We start from the raw sequence: 17366 nt of genomic DNA, 5'->3' as shown, positions 1-17366 counted from the left end.
TGTCTCCAAGTTTCTCCCTGTTTTGCTTAAGCATCCCAATTCCAATGCGTACTAAACTGATAGCATCCTAGTATTGTTATGCACACCCAGAGTGAAACCTAATAACTGAAAGCCCATATCAAATCAGAGAGCTGCCCTCACGGGTGAGAGAGACGGGGAGAAGCACGGGCTATGGGGCTGCCCAGGGATGAGCTGGGAGAGCCGAGGTCAGACTCCCGTGATGATTTGGCACAAGAGTTTTGCAATCCAGTTTCAATTCAGGTTCCAGCACGTATAGTGACTCATAAACAGGGCACAAGTGAGCATGGATGTTGTGATTAACCAAGAAAAAGGAATTGAATAGAGCAGACAGCAAAGTGGGTGGGGCAGGTTCCCGGGGTCGCTGCAGAGTCAGAAGCAGAGAGTGACTGCAGGTCAGACCGCATCAGGCTGGGGACGTGTATTTCCAAAGGGGAATGGTGAGGGGGACCGAGGTGGTAGGGAAATGCCAGAACACATCCGTCTCATCTTGACAGCAATCTCACTGCAGTATTTTGGTCAAAAGGAGGGAAAAACACAGTCTGGATGAGCTGGGTGAGCACAGAGAAAAGTGGGCGCCCTGGCTGTGTCCCAGAATTTCCATACGGGGGAACCATGGGCCAGATGAGCAGTGGGACCGCCACCACTCGTGAGGGACAACAAGCAGCACTGGGCAATATTGGGCCTATTCAGGCAGGGGAGGACTGAGGGTAGGCCAGGAAGTGGGGATCTGCCACCTGCCTTTAATGAGTGGTCTTAGAAATCCCAACCTTAGGGCTAATTTTTAGAATCAAGGCATAACTTATATACAGTCAAGCTTGAGGAATGTTTGCATATGCATATACCCATGTAAACAACTGTATCTGTTACCCCAGACTCCTTCATTCCCCTTCCCGATCAAGAACATCATTCAGAGGCAACCACTTCCTGATTTCTATCATCACAGATTCATTTCACCTGTCCTTAGGCTTCATCTACATGGAATCGTAACAACATATACTCATTGTGTCTGCCCTTTTCACTCAGCAAGATTTATTTGAGATGTGTCCTTGTTTTGGGATGCATCGGTGGGTAGCAATGTGAAGGGCACACTTTTTTCTTCTTTGGGTCCTACTTTCACTTTTACTGAGTTTGATGTTAAGTGTTAAGAAGATAGATGTCATACTACATAAATTCTAAACTAAAAGAGAAGTCCCATATAAAAACATATCTGACAGCATGCTACCAGGGACATCACAATCCCATGTTCTGCCGTAGCAACTCAGCAAACATGTTTTTGTTGCACAGTTTTTACTGTGTGTGCTTCTCTGCCTTCCACTGCAGGGTAAGCCCTTCCCCAGGCTTGTGAAGGTGGCCTTTTGTTTTCCAAGAGCCACAGAACTGCTACTGGCTACATCACAGGGTGGTTAAGGCTGTGATTGAAATTTAGGAGCTAGCACTCAATGTCACCTTTGATGATCTAAAATTGCACACAAGGTAAACCGGATCCCCCCATCATAGACGGCACACAGAGGCTCAGTTTCAGATTGTGTTCTCACAGAGTCTCGCTGCCGTTGACTGATGTTAAACTTTAAGGACCTCTCTGGGAAGGAGGTTTGCTCTGAATAGCAGTGTTCTCAGGGAGATTGTGACCTGGTGACCTCACCCAATTGAATCTCTTTCATTTTATAGAGAATCTGAAGCTCCTCATTATGAAGCTGACCAAGAATAGCAGTGCAGCTTTTTCCTTTTCTGCTTTAGCGCATTCCAGGGGACCAGGGGCTGAGCTTCCTGAATATAACCGGGACATGAGCTTATGGAAATGGAACGAGACCAAGGATGTACAGAGGGAAGTTCACACGTGCTACACAATGAGCAATGTCCCTAAGCAAGTGGCACCAAGGGTCCACTTTGGTAACTGTGACATAAACAGATCTCCTTTTTATAGTTCGGTCTCTGCAGAACAGCAGCCCCAAAGAGCTAATTGGTCCTCAGCTGCGGTGACAGTATCTATGCGCTCCCTTGACAGTGAACACTCGGGCCTGTGACTTTGAAGCCCCTGGGGAGGGAGAAGGAGGGCAGCCAGGGTGGTCCCTTTTTCTTGTGTGAAAAATGTCCTGAAAGAGTGAGTAACTCTGCCCTATGCGAGTGTCTGGTTAATACTGAAGTGTGGCGATTTTCTGCACAGAAAATAACAGACAAAAGCATTTAGAAAGAAGAAACAAGGAAAAGTTAACTTACTAAGACGTGAAGGGAGTCAGATTTCAAAAGGACTGATCCTCCTTAGAAAGAACCAAATAAAGGAAGATAATCACAGCCTTACAAGGTGGTCAAATTTATATTACTTCGTTTTGGTGGAAAACAGTAACTTTTTCACGTGATCATCATACTCACACATATTGGCATTGTGAAAGTCAGGGATAAAGCCATTTTTTGGTTTGTTTGTTTTTTTGGTTTAGAGAGTCAGGCAGGGTTGTTGGAATTGTTCAAGTTTTTATTATCTGGGGGACCAGATGTCAACAGAGCGACCCTATTATTTTTGGCTTATTTCAGAGTGCAAACTCTTTCCCCTTTTTTCCTCATTCTACTATGTCATATTCTTAATCACAGTGAAGCAGAGCAAAGGATCAGTTTTGCCCCAGGAGATCCCTCTTTTGTTCAAATTCCCCGTCCCTAAGGTGCAGTTTGGTCACATAAGATGCTTAGTGATTTTCCAATTCAGTATCATTAATTTGATGTTTTGTTTTATTTGATGACTTTTATTTTCATGAGAGCAATGAGTGTTACACATTACACGAGGACCCCCTTTTTTTTCACTTTTAATAAAGCTAGAGCAACATGATATTAAGACTTAAAAGTTAGCGCTGGAGACCTTGTTAAATTCCTAAGGTTATAATTTACCTCTATATTTCAAAAGTATTTTATTTTCCTTGTCAGTTGGTCCACTGAGATCAGGAACCAAGAACCATCCAATTCACATCTACCAGCCTTTGCCCAGCCTTTGCCAAAAGTGCCTCTAACTTTCAAAAGCATCAGAGTCTCATCTTTCCCTGATATCTTTTTGTTGTCAATATCCCCTGCCTGCCTTTGAGACAGGGGTTCCATAAGGCATGGAGCAGACTGTAGATCAATTTCATGGGAGGACCTCGAGGGCCTTACTCCTCACAGGTGGAGGCATAGTCCCTGGGCTTGTCTTACCTAATTAGAGGAGGTTTCTGGCATGATCGTGGTTGTAGATTTGATTTATCCAATTGTACCCTGGCTGGAAAAGGAACATATTCTTGTTGAACTTATGCAAATAATTTACAGTTACAGAGAGTAGAGGAATTTAGTGAAGGCACTTTGCATAATTTTAAATCATTGTTATTATTGTTCTATCTCATTATGTTTTATAAAATCATTATTCTTATATTAATTTATAGTCTATATTATCTTCCGCAAGACAAAAAAGTTTTTTTCCCTGAATTCTGAGGACTCAGTTGGAATAAGATACCATTTAAAGAAGATTTCACACCAATTTGAACAAGCATAATCTGTCAAATTGAGGGTCAGTGCTAGATTAAGAAGAAAAGAGGTTTCTTGCCATGCCTATTTAAAATAGAATCCTGACCACAATTAAATGACTGCATTTCATTTGTCTAGTCCTAGGGAATCAATTTGTATTTTGTTGATCTTAGACTAAACAGTCTGTTTCCATGAAGTCATTTGCTTCTGAAGGGGAAATGCTCCAGGATCCTGATTCCGTCTCCTGGTACAGTCTTGCAGTCTGGGTTGAAGATATTGGCTCATAATGAGAAGCCTGTACCTATGAGTCTATTCCCTGTAGGTTCAACTGTCTGAGGATCTGGTTCAGTACTTAGGCTCCTTTGATATTTCTTCCAGCGTCAATTTCTGATTTGTTTTTGTATTTCAGTGAGTGTGGGGGAAAAGCAGAAAATACTTGTGAATGATAAGATTCAAAGGCTTTGCTTAATTTATTAAAATAATCCTAATATCAGAATGTAGACAAAAATTCTCTCTTGAGATACAATAAGCAATCCGTTTGTAAGGATTTCGCTGATGCTCGTTCCGAGGTTAAGAACACATAAACAGTGAGGACGTTGTGAAATCTTCAGAGTCTCTAATTTATCCCTATGTATTCTGATTGTCATCAATTGACAAGAGTATTTATGTAGAAAACCAAGATGTCTCTTTTTAAAATTAATCTGTTTATTTGCAGTTACCATGCCAACCTTTGAACATTAACATGTGTATTTCTGATACACAATTTCATAAGTACTGAAATATTTACATTAATTACATTTTACTTATATATAATTAATACAGAGATGTTTAGCTTCTATTTTTAATTGCTGGTTTTTTCATATTGTGGACATAAGAGTGTTGAATATTTTAAAACTAGAGAATGCCAGATTATTTCAATTATCTCTTTTTTTACTCTCCATATTATCTGTTTTCTTACAAGGCAAGAGATAAAAATCTTTGTCATGTCCAATGGACAACTAAAAAACTCCAAAGATAATTGAGGTATAATAGATATCTTTACAGCATTGGTGTTCTGACTTTGGTCCTGAATTTGGGAAAGTTAATATCAAAAAGACTTGTCAGAGGAAACACGCCATGAGTCTTAGTTACAGATGCATGAAGACAGGAAATAGTTTTAGGTAATATTTTAAATAAACACAGCAATAGGTAAAAATGATTATTAGGAATGGTAGCTTTTCAAAACTGAAGACCTGTTAAAATGGATTCAAAAGTATAACCAAAAACAATGAGTTACACAGTGTTTTAGTAATAAAGGGAACCACTGATACCTGGACATGTTAAACTATGTAACACTTATCTTTTTCATTCTTTAAATTTTTCATTTTAACAGAAGGAAACCCAAATTCTAATTTTATGATTTGTGATTACCATTGATATAGTGATCTGCAGTAAATGACACATAAGCTGTTTGCACCCTATGGATAAACTAATTATCACTGGGCCAATTTTGAAAAAATGTTGACATATTTCTTGGCTTCTTTCAAACTCACTATATTCAGGCTGGTAAATTTACATTTTGTTCCTTTCTGCACTTGTGGTATAACCCCTCAAATTGTCCTCTGTTGTTGTCTTGTTTTTGCACAAGCAGAGGATTTTATTTAAAACAAAACACATAAAATGCATCCATCATATATATATATACACACACACATATATATATATCACACATACACACACATGCACACAGTGCAATACAGCTTTAACAATTCTTAAAGGGACAAGTTTACACATGCATTTTTAATCTGCTAACTGATGACAAGAGTATAGTAAAACTAGTGTTTTTAGGAATACAAGATAGGTACTAATAGTTTGATTTTCTGTTAGTTTGAAGTTTTAAAGTTAATTAATGATTCTGAAAATATAATTTGAACTAATGTATTGTGGAGAAACAAAGGCTTGTCAGACAACCATTTAGTGAGAGAAATTCTTTCTTTAAAAAATATGGAGGTAGAGGCTGGGTGCAGTGGCTCATGCCTGTAATCCCAGCCCTTTGGGAAGCTGAGTCAGGTGGATGGCTTGAGTCCAGGAGTTTGAGACCAGCCTGGGCAACACAGTGAAACCCTGTCTCTACAAAATTTAGCCAGATGTGGCAGCACGTGCTTATAGTTCCGGCTACTTGGGAGGCTGAAGTGGGAGAATCACTTGAGCCTGGGAGGTGGAGGCTGCTGTGAGCCGAGATCATGAGTGAGACTGCTGCACTCCAACCTGGGTGATAGAGTGAGACCCTGCCTCAAAAAAACCCAAACCAAACCAAAGCCAAAACCAAAACAATGAAACAAATGGACATGGGACAACTGGATATCCCCATATAAAAGAATTAAGCTGGACTCTTACCTCACACCATATACAAAACTGAACTCAAAATTGATCAACAACCTAAATATAAAAGCTAAAACTGTAAAACTCTTAACAGAAAACAGGAGTAAATCTTTAGGATTCTGAATTTAGTAATGGATTCTTAGATATGACACCAAAAGCACAGCAACAAAAGAAAAAACACATTGCACTTCACCAAAATTAAAAACTTTTGAATGTCAAAGGATATTATCAAGAAAGTGAAAAGATAACCTATAGAATAGGAGAAAATATTTGCAACCATATATCTGTTAAGGGCCTAGTATCCAGAATAAAGAACTTTTACAACTCAACAGCAAAAAGACAAACAATCCAATTTTTAAATGGGCAAAGAACATGAAATAGACTTCTCCAAATATATGCAAATGGCCAAAATGCAGATGAAAAATGCTCAACAACATTAGTTATTAGTAAAATGCAAATCAAAACCACAATGAGATATGACCTTACAGTCACTTACAATAGCTAAGTAAAAGAAAAAAACAAACACATAAAATAATAAATATCGGCAAGGATGCAGAGAAATTGGAATCCTTGCACGCTGCTGGTGAGAATGTCAAATGGTGCAGCCATTGTGGAAAACAATGTGCTGGTTTCTGAAAAAGTTAAACATAAAATTACTATATGACCCAGCAATTCTACTCCTGGGTATATACTCAAAAGAACTGAACAGAAGTACTCAAACAAATACTTGTACATGATTGTTCATAGCAGCACTATTCATAATAGCCAAAAGGTAGAAACGACCCAAATGTTCATCAATGGATGAATGAATAAACAAAATATGGTCTAACCAGATGGGGTGGCAGGTGCCAATAATTCCAGCAGTTCAGGAGGCTGAGGCAGGAGGATTGCATGAGGTCAGGAATTTGAGACCAGCCTGGGCTACATAGTGAGAACCTGCCTCATAAAATTAAGAAAAATTAAAAAAGAAAATAAAAAAGGAAAAGGAAACAAAAATAAAATGTGGTGTATACAATATTATTCAGTCATAAAAATGAGTGAAATACTGAAATATGCTACAGCATGGATGAACCTCAAAAACATTATGTTAAGTAAAGGAAACCAGACACAAAAGGCCACATATTGTATGATTCCATTTATATGAAATACCCAGAATGGAAAAGTCCATAGAGACAGATGATTGGTGGTTGCCAGTGGCTGGGCGTAGGGAGGATTAGGGAGTGGCTATTTATTGTATACGAGGTTTTCTGGGGTGATGAAAACCACATCTAGTTTTGAAACTAGATAGAGTTGATAGTTGTACAACATTGTGAATGTATTAAATACCATTGAATTATGTACTTTAAAACGATTACTCTTATGGAAATTTCAATTAAAAAGCAGAGATTTTCTATGTTTCTATGTATATATACAGACATATATATGATATTTAGAATTAAAAATTTTGACAAGAATAAATCCTTTTGAGGAACATAAGTATAAAGTATGTAGTTGGACAAATAATTTTACATTTTTGTAACAACTATAACTTTCTTGACTCATAAAACTTTAAAGCATTCAGATTACTTAGGCTTTCCATGAGAAAATAAATCTAAGTTTTATATAAGCTAGAGTATTATTTTTTGTATTGTGATTTAAAAGCAAGTAGAATATAATCATTTTGAATGAAAATTTTTACCTGGCATACAACTATATTTTAAACTTTTAGATAGATTTATACTTTGTACACCTCTAGATTTACAAATCAAATATTAAAAACTCTTTAAATTGTGTTTAAGACCCTTCTCATTCCTTTGTTTTTATCTTGTAACCTATAACCAAAGCCACTAATTTGTCTCAGAGTTAAACTTTCTTGTTCCTCTGAAGTATAGATTTAGTAAGTTTTTGAAGTTTTTTTCTTAAAGAACCTTCATATTGAAAGCATTAAATTTGATTTTCCACATTCTTTCTGCAATTACTTTTACATTTATTTTAAACCTTTAAAATTATTATTTGAAATTGCTATTTGTTTCTTTGGTTCTCTATGCCAATCGAGACAAGTCTTCTGCTAAACATAAGCAACTTTATCATGTAAGTAGCTCATTTTCTCCTCTTTGATGTTAGATCTGACTGAACCAGTTAGCCATAGACCACACACAAAATAAAAGAGCTTTATAACCCACTAATCACTGAAAGGTTTTTTGAAAGATGAGGAGAGAGAAAAAGAAAAGGAGAGATAGGAGAAGAGAAGGGAGGGGTAGCCACAAATACAAAATGTAGTAAACAAACTGTATTAAGGGAGGTTAATCACTTTCATTTTGCCAGAAGAGAAAACAATTCTTTTTTTCACACAGGAAAAGAACCAGTAGCTTCATGAATTTTCTACCTTCGGCTGGAAGTAAAAAATAAACACAGAATATAAAACTCATGGGTCCAGCCGTTCCAGATCTCAAAAGGCTGTTTGCCTTTTCAGTAGGCACAGGAAAGTTTCTTGAGTGATAGAAGCTCATGGAAGAAAAGTTTGCTTTGCTGGTAACTAGCCATTAGCACGGCTTCCAGAGAATCGAGAGGGAGAAGATAGCCAAGGCTTTTGCCCCAGTTAATTTCAACTAGAGCTCATGAAGATTGGTTTACTGCAAATTAGGTACATACTTGTACATGACCTGATGGTTCTTCCCATATCAAATCTTATTGGCAGCTTAGACCATTTCTAAAACATGTCTCTTCATTTTATAGAATATTTGTACTAACATTTCAACAACAAAAGATGTCAGACTCCCCAAGCCAAAGAAACAGACAAACAAAAAAGACGGGTAAACCCCTTCTGTTACTTGCCCCATTGCCCCTGCTAATATCTTTCAGCTATTAATAGGGAATTAATTACTGCCCTTCCTCAAACCAGAAGCGGAACCAGACTTGATCCAGAAATGCAAATAGAAACAATGCCGGAAAACTACAGTTACGAAAGGAAAAAAAGAAAGAAAGAAAGAAAAAGACAGTGATGGTAAAGCTCCATTCATGCATGGGATTCATTTTAGAAACCAAAAGGCTTGTCCTGGTTTAACAGCACATGTGGTAAATGCGGCTGTTTGGTAAAGTAGTTTAGTCGAGTCAGCTCAAGCAGTTAATGGTGAGGGTAAAACAAACAAAAAAATATTTTAAACAAAACTAAGGACCTGCTCAAGTTTTCTTGAGGGTCATAACTAGGCAGAAGGACTGTGTTATTTTGGGTTTATCTGAAGGTGCAGCTGGTCTTCTTTTTTTCCTGTTTTATGTCATGTATTTAACTAAGATGGCAGCAGGAGACTTAGTTTTGGGGATATGATAATATGAAATGTTTTTGGGAGACTTTGGGGTCTCTAATCACACCTTGCAAGTTCTCTGAAGAACGAACTAGTCTGGTATGGTTTGGATGCTTGTCTCCTCCAAATTTCATGTTGAAACATGACCTCCAATGTTGGCAGTGGGCCCAGTGGGAGGTGTTTGGGTCATGGGGTGGGACCCTCATGAATGACTTGTTGCTGTCCTCCCAGTAATGAGTGAATTCTCACTCCACTAGTTCACATGAGAACTGCTTATGTAAAAGAATGTGGCACCCCTTCCTCTCTCTCTCTCACCACATGACACACTGCTCCCCCTTTGCCTTCCCACCATGAGTGACAGCTTCCCGAGGCTTCACCAGAAGCCTAGCAGATGCTGGCACCATGCTCGTACAGCCTGCAAAACCATGAGCCAAATAAAGCTGTTTTCTTTATAAATTACCCAGTCTCAGGTATTCCTTTTATAGCAATGCAAAACGGACTGACACAAGGTCCTTGCAAGAGAAGGGTGCCAAACTGGATTTAAAAAAATGAACAAGTGCTGAAAATGATGGCGTGGTGGCAGCCGACTGTTGTGACCTACAGCTGGGTCCCACCTCGTGGGGCAGGGCATCCCAATCCTGGGTATACATTAGAAACATCCAGGGAGCTTTTAAAACAATAACAGTCCTCATGTCTCACCCTTAGAGATCTGATTTAGTTCTCCTGGGGTGAGGCCTGGATATTGGTTTGCTTTTCTAAAGCTCGCCAGGTGATTTTATATGCAACCAGAGTTGAGAACCAACGTCTACAGCTCCCAGTTTTCCAGAAGCTGCTTGAATCTACCTAAAGAGAGTCTACCTAAGCTTCTGAGCCTTCTTGTATGCTTTTAAAGCTGCATCAACATATTTTCCAAATCCTGCTGGAGAAACAGGAAACCAAGCTTGTGTTCCAATTTGTAAACCTAAAGTAGGGCACCCTAAGGGCAGGAGACAGAGTCTGGTCCTAGGAGCTGGGAAAAATAGTTTGGTTACAAGTATTTGAACTGGGAAGAAAACATTTTAAAAAGTCCATCAAACATCAAGTTTTAGTCTTTGAAATGAATTTATACTCTTCTGTGGGACCTTAGTGTTTGATCATTCAGATCAACAAACATATTTATTATCCACTCCATTCCACGCTTGTTTGAAGCCTGCTGTCTTCCTCGTAGAAGAGGATATGGAGGTGAATGAGCCTTGAGAAAGCTCTAGAACAATATTTCTCAAGTATGCACGGTGACATAAATGTTTGTGGAAAAAAGAAATTTGCATTTAGCTAACTCTGGGAGACACTGCATATTGTTTCCCTCCTCGTGATTCATAATGCACATTAACATTTTAAGGGATCTAAGAAATTCTACACTAATTAAATGAGCAGTTTCCAGACTTCAGTGACTAGGAATTCTCTCCCTTTCTTTTATTTTCTCCTTCAGGTAACAGCCATTATCATCCTGCAGAATTAGTGGTCCATGAAATATACTTTGGGCAATGCTTTATTACAGGATTTTATCCCCCCCCCTTTTTTTTTTTGGTGGATGGGGGAGGTAGTGGGAAATAAATCTTCAATTTGTGTGAGAAATAAATGCTTCCTACTAAAGCATTTTTAAAGCCTCCAGCTTGATTTAGGGGGTTTGGCCGGAGCCATGGCAGGAGGTGCTGTCAATGCAGGTGATTATCCAAGGCCTTCATTTTGGTGTGTGTTCTGTGGCACTGTGATGTGTTTGTGGCCATCTCTGCCACTAGCCTGTGAGATACTGAAGGGGGTAATGTGTACCTGTGTTGAATGAATGATTCATTCACTCTGCATTTATTGAGTGCCTCCTGAGAGCCAAGCCTTACACTAGAAGATAACACGGTGCTTCTGCTGTAGTGAGCGCCCGAGCGGTGTCATGTTCCTATCCACCATCCTAAATTTCTAGGCCCAGAAATTGAATGCATCTCACTTGTTCGAACAGATTAATACGTAGCAAGGGGCCTGGTTGAAGTGGAGTAATTCTTTGCTGGAGACTAGCCCTAACCCAGTCTCCCCAGAGAATCTGAGAAAGAGAGGCCAGGCGGGACCCTGTCCTGCTTGTGCCCCAGTTAATCTTCCACTGGGACCTCCCAAAATTGGCTCATTATAACTTAAGTATTTCCTTGTACAGGGCCTGATGGTACTTCTTTCTATATCAAATCTTGTTACCAGCTTTGAATGTTTCTGAAGCATGCCTCTCCTCATTTTACAGGATGTTTGTATTAACATTTCTACAATATACATTTTCAACATATTACTGAAATTACTTTTATTTTCCACATTGTTTCAGTAACAAATGATTTCCAAGATGATAAATTTCATAAAGTAGTAATGTCAAGACAACAGCAACCTTATGCAAAATTTGTAAGTGTTGCCTGGAAGAAGTTAGTCAGTAGCGACCAGAACTTAAAGAAATGCTATTATGAGTATTATCATTACGATAGGTAATCATTATTAAATGACCATCTGAATACTTTGATGTTGGCCACAATAATTAATTGCTGTGAGTTGACTAGTCACTATGCATTTGTTGAGTGCCTCCTGAGAACCAAGCCCTACACTAGAAGATAAAATAATAAGCAAAACGATTCCTGCCCTTGCAGTGTTTCTAATCTAGTTAACAAGATGACCTTGAACAGAAGCAATAAATGTATGCACAAGCAACTCGAAACTAACTGATTGAGGCTAAATGACACATTTGTACTTAAAGTCTGGAGACCAAAGTAGAGGTCAAGAGGGGATGAGTTAATCAGAAAACATGGAGAAAATGAGTTTTAAAGGAGAAACGGTGATGGTGGCATTTACAGGTAAGGAAATTAAACCTCTAATATATCTATTTAGTGAATTATTTAGAACAGCACTTATACACCAAATAAACAAAAAATGTTATTTTTCAAAGATTTGCTTATGCTTTAATTTTTGAAGTGGAAATGTGAGAGGGGATTAAGGTTTTAGGAATGTAACACCTACTGCTGTCATCACTGATGTCCAATCTGGAATGAAAAACGCTTAAGTGGAAGGGTTAAAACCATTTAAGATCATAGTTCCTGTCTTATTGACTAAAAGGAAGAAATAAAGCACTGGCCCCAAAACAGCAATATGTAGCCCAAGCCTGCATTTCTTTCTGAAACTAGCATTGGAGGCAAACATTTTTCTCCAGGTCCAGGATTCAACGCACCAGAACTAGGAAGCAGTTTAAAGACTATAATGAGGAAATGGAATCTGAGCACTCCCTAACCCTTTCAAGATTTTGATCTCTTTCTAAATTTAGTCTGCAGAAGGTGAAATTCTCAGAGCAGAGAGCAGTGCTCACTCTGCCCTGTGGCCGCTGAGATGTTTATAGTCCATATGTTCAGGTGGAAATTTGATGTTGGAGTTAAAATTAGTGGCAAACACCATGAGGGGCCAGATATGAGAGCTAAGGGGAAGAAAAATTAGGAGAAAAGAAGATAAATTAGGAGATATAAAGAATTGCATCTTCACAATCTGTTCCATGCAGAAGAAATCCAAAAGGCAAATTCAGGAAAGGCTTGCACGCTCTGAGTATGTCGGTTTTCCTAAGTCATTTTAGATACCGTGAGATACTAAACAAATTCTATGCAATCCTCCATAAAAAAAAAAAAGTGTTGGATTCAGAAAAAGAAAATAATTATTGGCTACCCCTTGATCATTGTTGGGGAGGAGATTGGAAAGAACATATTATTCATATTTCCTAGCCTTTCTCCTTGACGATGCTCTCAAAAGTCACAGATGACAGGACAAAGTGATACTTAAAGAATTGGTTTGTAAATCGTTCCAAGACTCTTAGTGTCCAGGCTACTAAATCCTTTGTCAAGGCTAAGGTTAATTCAAATCTTGGGACCACCTTAATCCCTTTCCCTGAGCTCTCTCTTTGAACAGCCTCAATGCTGGCAAATCTTCATCCTTTGAAGGGTTATTCTGAGGATTAAAGGGAATAATATTTCTAAAGCGCTTCACGCAATTCCTAGCCCTATATAAGTGGAAGGCATTGTGGGTTTTTTACTTTGGCTCTTATTAATATTAGATTTAAGTTTTTGCAAGCAGTAAAAAGCCATTTAGGGGAAAGTCGGATGAATAAGGAGAAGTGGGGGTGTGGTCAGGCCAAGATATGGCATTTGGAATCCAGAAGGCAGGCAAAAATGTTGCGATGATTTTCTGTGGTCCATAAGCTGAAAGTGAAAAGTTAGGTTTCGCTAAAGGCTACTAGAAAAGAGAAAGTTTCGAAAATATCTTGGAGCAGGTCTCTGCATGCTCAAGGTATCAGGGTTCATTTGTATGTATACTTCCTGGTGTGCTTTCTGCAAGGCAGCATTTGGTCTTTAAGGGGAATTTGAAAACCGGGAACAAAGAAGACTTCAGGGAAGTCTCTGTTCCTGAGGCTGCGGTTGCAACAAGCCCAATGGTTCCACGTTGCTCCTGTCTCGTGCCTTCTGGGAATGAAGAAGATGTAATTTTCTCTTACCAACGAGCCCAGAGGAACAGCCTCCAGAGGTGGCCTCCCTTTTGACTTTGTGAGGCAAGGAGTTTGGGTGGTCAGCCATACCTGGATTTGAATTCTGGCTCCACCATTTCCTAGCAGTTGGGCAGATTATGTAGTCATTCTGAGTTCACCTATCTTTTCTAAAACATTGGGGCAGGTAACACAATCTTCAAAGAAGTTTCTGATTATGTTTTTATTTTTTGTTATGAAAATTTTCAGAAATCTAAAATATTCATCAGAATAGTATATATAATAAGCACCTGCGTGTTCATGACCCAGCTTTAACACCTGTTACTTTCAGCCAATCTTATCTTTTCTCCACTTCAACTCATCTCCCAACCCCAGATGATTGCAAAGTGAGTTACAGGTATTGTGTCATTTAATTAATAAATATTTTAGTTGGAACCTCTAAAAGATAAGGTCTGTTTTTAAAAACTGTAACCACAGTGCCTTTGTCACACCTAAAAAAAAAGATCAGTAATCCATAATATCAAATATAAGCTATCAAGTCAGTGTTCAAATTTCCCCAGCAGTCCCATAATAGTTATAATAGCTGGTTCAAATCAGCGGTAAAATCGGGTCGCTACATTGCAATTGGCCAATATGTTTCTTACTGTGACAGAGACAGGGTCTTGCTCTGTCACCCAGGCTGGAGTGCAGGTGGTACAATCACAGCGCACTGTAGGCTTGACCTTCTGGGCTCAAGTAATCCTCTCACCTCAGCCTCCCAAGTAGTTGGGACCACAGATGTGTGCAACCATGCCTGGCTAATTTTTAAAAAAATTATTTGTAGAGACAAAGTCTCACTATGTTGCCCAGGCTGGTCTTGAACTGGACTCCAGCGATCCTCCCACCTCTGCCTCCCAAAGTGTTGGGATTATATGGTTGGGTGAGACACCGTGCCCGGCTTTGTATGTCTCTTTTAATCAGAGATTCTCCCTCCCTCTCATTCTGTCATCTTGCTATTTCATCCTTTATATTGAGGTAAATTCCCTTGCAATTTGTTGTTTGTCTTGTAGAGCTTCCCACAGTCAGTCAAGAGTTGCTTAAGATCTCTAGGAACTGGGTAGTCCTGAGACAGGCAGTCCTCCTTGGTCAGTAAAAGCCCAGGGGTTTTAAAATGTAGGTGATATTATTATTCAGGGATGGTTAGGCAACAGATCAGGAGAGGACGGCTACCGAAGATAGTCTGTTACTCACAGTTCCCTAGAGGAAGGGGCCACACAATGGCACTGAGGGGCTTATAGGGAAGTGTCAGGGTCAGTCAGAAGGCAGACAGTGTGAAGAAAATGGGGCAAGAGTTTTTATTGTGGTTTCCATGGGAAAGGCAAGATAGGGTAAACAAATTTAGAACAGATAATTTGGATAATTTCACCAGGTCCTGAGGTATAAGGACTGTCTTCCGTGGTCTAATATCTGGACTTGGAGTTGTTAGGGCAGGAGACTATTGGCCTGGAGTGTAAAAGCTCAACAGAGGTTGTGGGTGTGTTGTGGGAGGAGGTAGGTATGGCTTTCGATTGTTGGTTTGCATATGAAATGCATGATCACGCTTGAAAACAGGTGGTTTATTATCTCTAGGAACTGGGTGGCCCTGGAACAGGCAGTCTCTCTTGGTCAGTAAGGCCCCAGGTATCAAAACATCAGAATAAAAAAATACATACCTAATACACAAGATGTGGCCTACTGCATCCCTATGATGTCATTTTGTATCTTCCTCTGTCCCTATATTTGCTATAAATTGTTAATAAAATATAGAGGCTTGTGTGGATTCAAGTTCTGTTTTTTGTGACTTCCACCACAAGAAGGTAATATTCAATTATCTTCTTTTTTGTTATGCTAGTAGCATTTGATGAACAATAGCTACATTTACTATTTAATTAGGGATTGCAAAAAAATGGCATTCTAATTCTACCATTCATTCTTCATTTTTTAGCTTGATAATTTTTTCTGTAAAGAGAAATATCTCCTCATCTACTATTTGATATCTCAGAGAGAGAGTCTGTACAGGAAAGGTATGCTAAATACTTAATTCTTTACTTTTGTTTACCTGTTTTCAAAACTAATGTGTTGGTGTTAGCATTCTCTGAAAGTGACCAGTGGGTTCATTTCATAGGTTTAAAGATATGCCATTTGTTTCAATCCATTGTAGTTATTTTTCTTATTGATATTGAAATTGTTCTATTTTTGGCCACTGGGAGTTTCTGCAAGCTGCCTCTTGACTCCTTTTGACATAACACCTGTGGTCTTTGATAACTGCCTGTCTTTTGAAATGAGAAGAGTTTCAGGCTGATGTTAAACACTTCCCATCCCACACTTGGAATCAGCTGTATCGCCAATGATCCACGTGCCTATTGATGGAAGGTGTATGTAGAGGCTTTCATTACATTGTTTTCTGGTGCTCACTGCTTTGCAGTTGGTTCTTGTTTCAACGGCTTTCTCAATAGACAAAGCAAGAAAGTCCCCATACAGATAATTGGCTCACATGTTTATTACCTCTCTTTTGACCGTAGGTTTCCCCTCTCCTTTTTTTTAAACTTAGGAATATTCTCCTTTCAATTTGGTTAATTCTGTACTGATACTTCCAACACAAATTCAGGTTCTCAGGATTTTCAAAACTTTTCCAATAATACCTCTGCATCACCTTTTTTGTTGCATACAATTCTGGCACCCATCTCAAACCAACGTATTTACTCATTTGCTTTATCTAAAAATATACAGAAAACAGTAGGGGAGTAATGATTGCGACATGAACACCAACAATGTGATAACTGAAAATGGTTTAACTTTGTAATAGTTCTTCTTGTGTTTAGGTTATATTTTGTAAGGATGTCCATTTGGATTTTGTGTTTTGAACTCATTGAAGTCATCCCTTTCTGTATGGGCACGCTGCTGGCTTGATTCTCCCGATGAGCCCATTCACTTTCTGTACTTTGCTTTAGATTTTTAAGGGTTGCATGTTTTTTAAAATTAAAGTGTGGAGTGTAGTCAAGGTGTATTCAGAAAAAGCCAGCTTTAATCTCAGCCTTCTCCACACTGTTCCCTCTGCTCCCATTGTTTTAGTTTTGGTTTATCTTTCCTTTTTATTTTTTCAGTATATAAAAAATTTTAAAATATAAGTAAATATTTATTTCTCCTCCTCTTCTAAGATATGATCCATACTTTTCTCCACCTTGCTGCTTTTCACTTAATACATGCTGAGAAATACTTCATAGGAATATTTTAAGTACTAAATAAAACAAAAGTCCACAGTCCCTTATCCACAGTTTCAATATCCTCAAAGCTTTGAAAACCCAGAATTTCATTATAAGCTTGCAGCAAATTCATTCGGGAAAAAAAAAAAATCAAAACTAAACACACATAAAGTTGTTCATTGTCTTATTTTTTATGCTTATGTGCACATTGACACATTTTTGGTGCTGGGGTATTTAATAGATTTGATTATGGGTCCAGCCTCATACTTCAATGGAGGTGTTAGGTAGTAATGGTATGTGCATTGTATTACCTTTCAGAAATCTGCAAGTTATGAGTTCTGAAATTTATCTGGCTCCAAGGAGTTCAGATAAGGCATTCTGAACCTGTAATATATAAATCATTTTTCAGGAACTTTTAATCACCTTTCTTTCCACAGCATTTTTTTAAAGGATCATGACCTTAATGCTCAGCCTCCTATGTTA

This window comes from Theropithecus gelada, chromosome 18, assembly GCF_003255815.1.
Source record: "Theropithecus gelada isolate Dixy chromosome 18, Tgel_1.0, whole genome shotgun sequence".
NCBI classification, from domain to species: Eukaryota; Metazoa; Chordata; class Mammalia; order Primates; family Cercopithecidae; genus Theropithecus; species Theropithecus gelada.
This window is presented reverse-complemented; position numbering follows the sequence as displayed.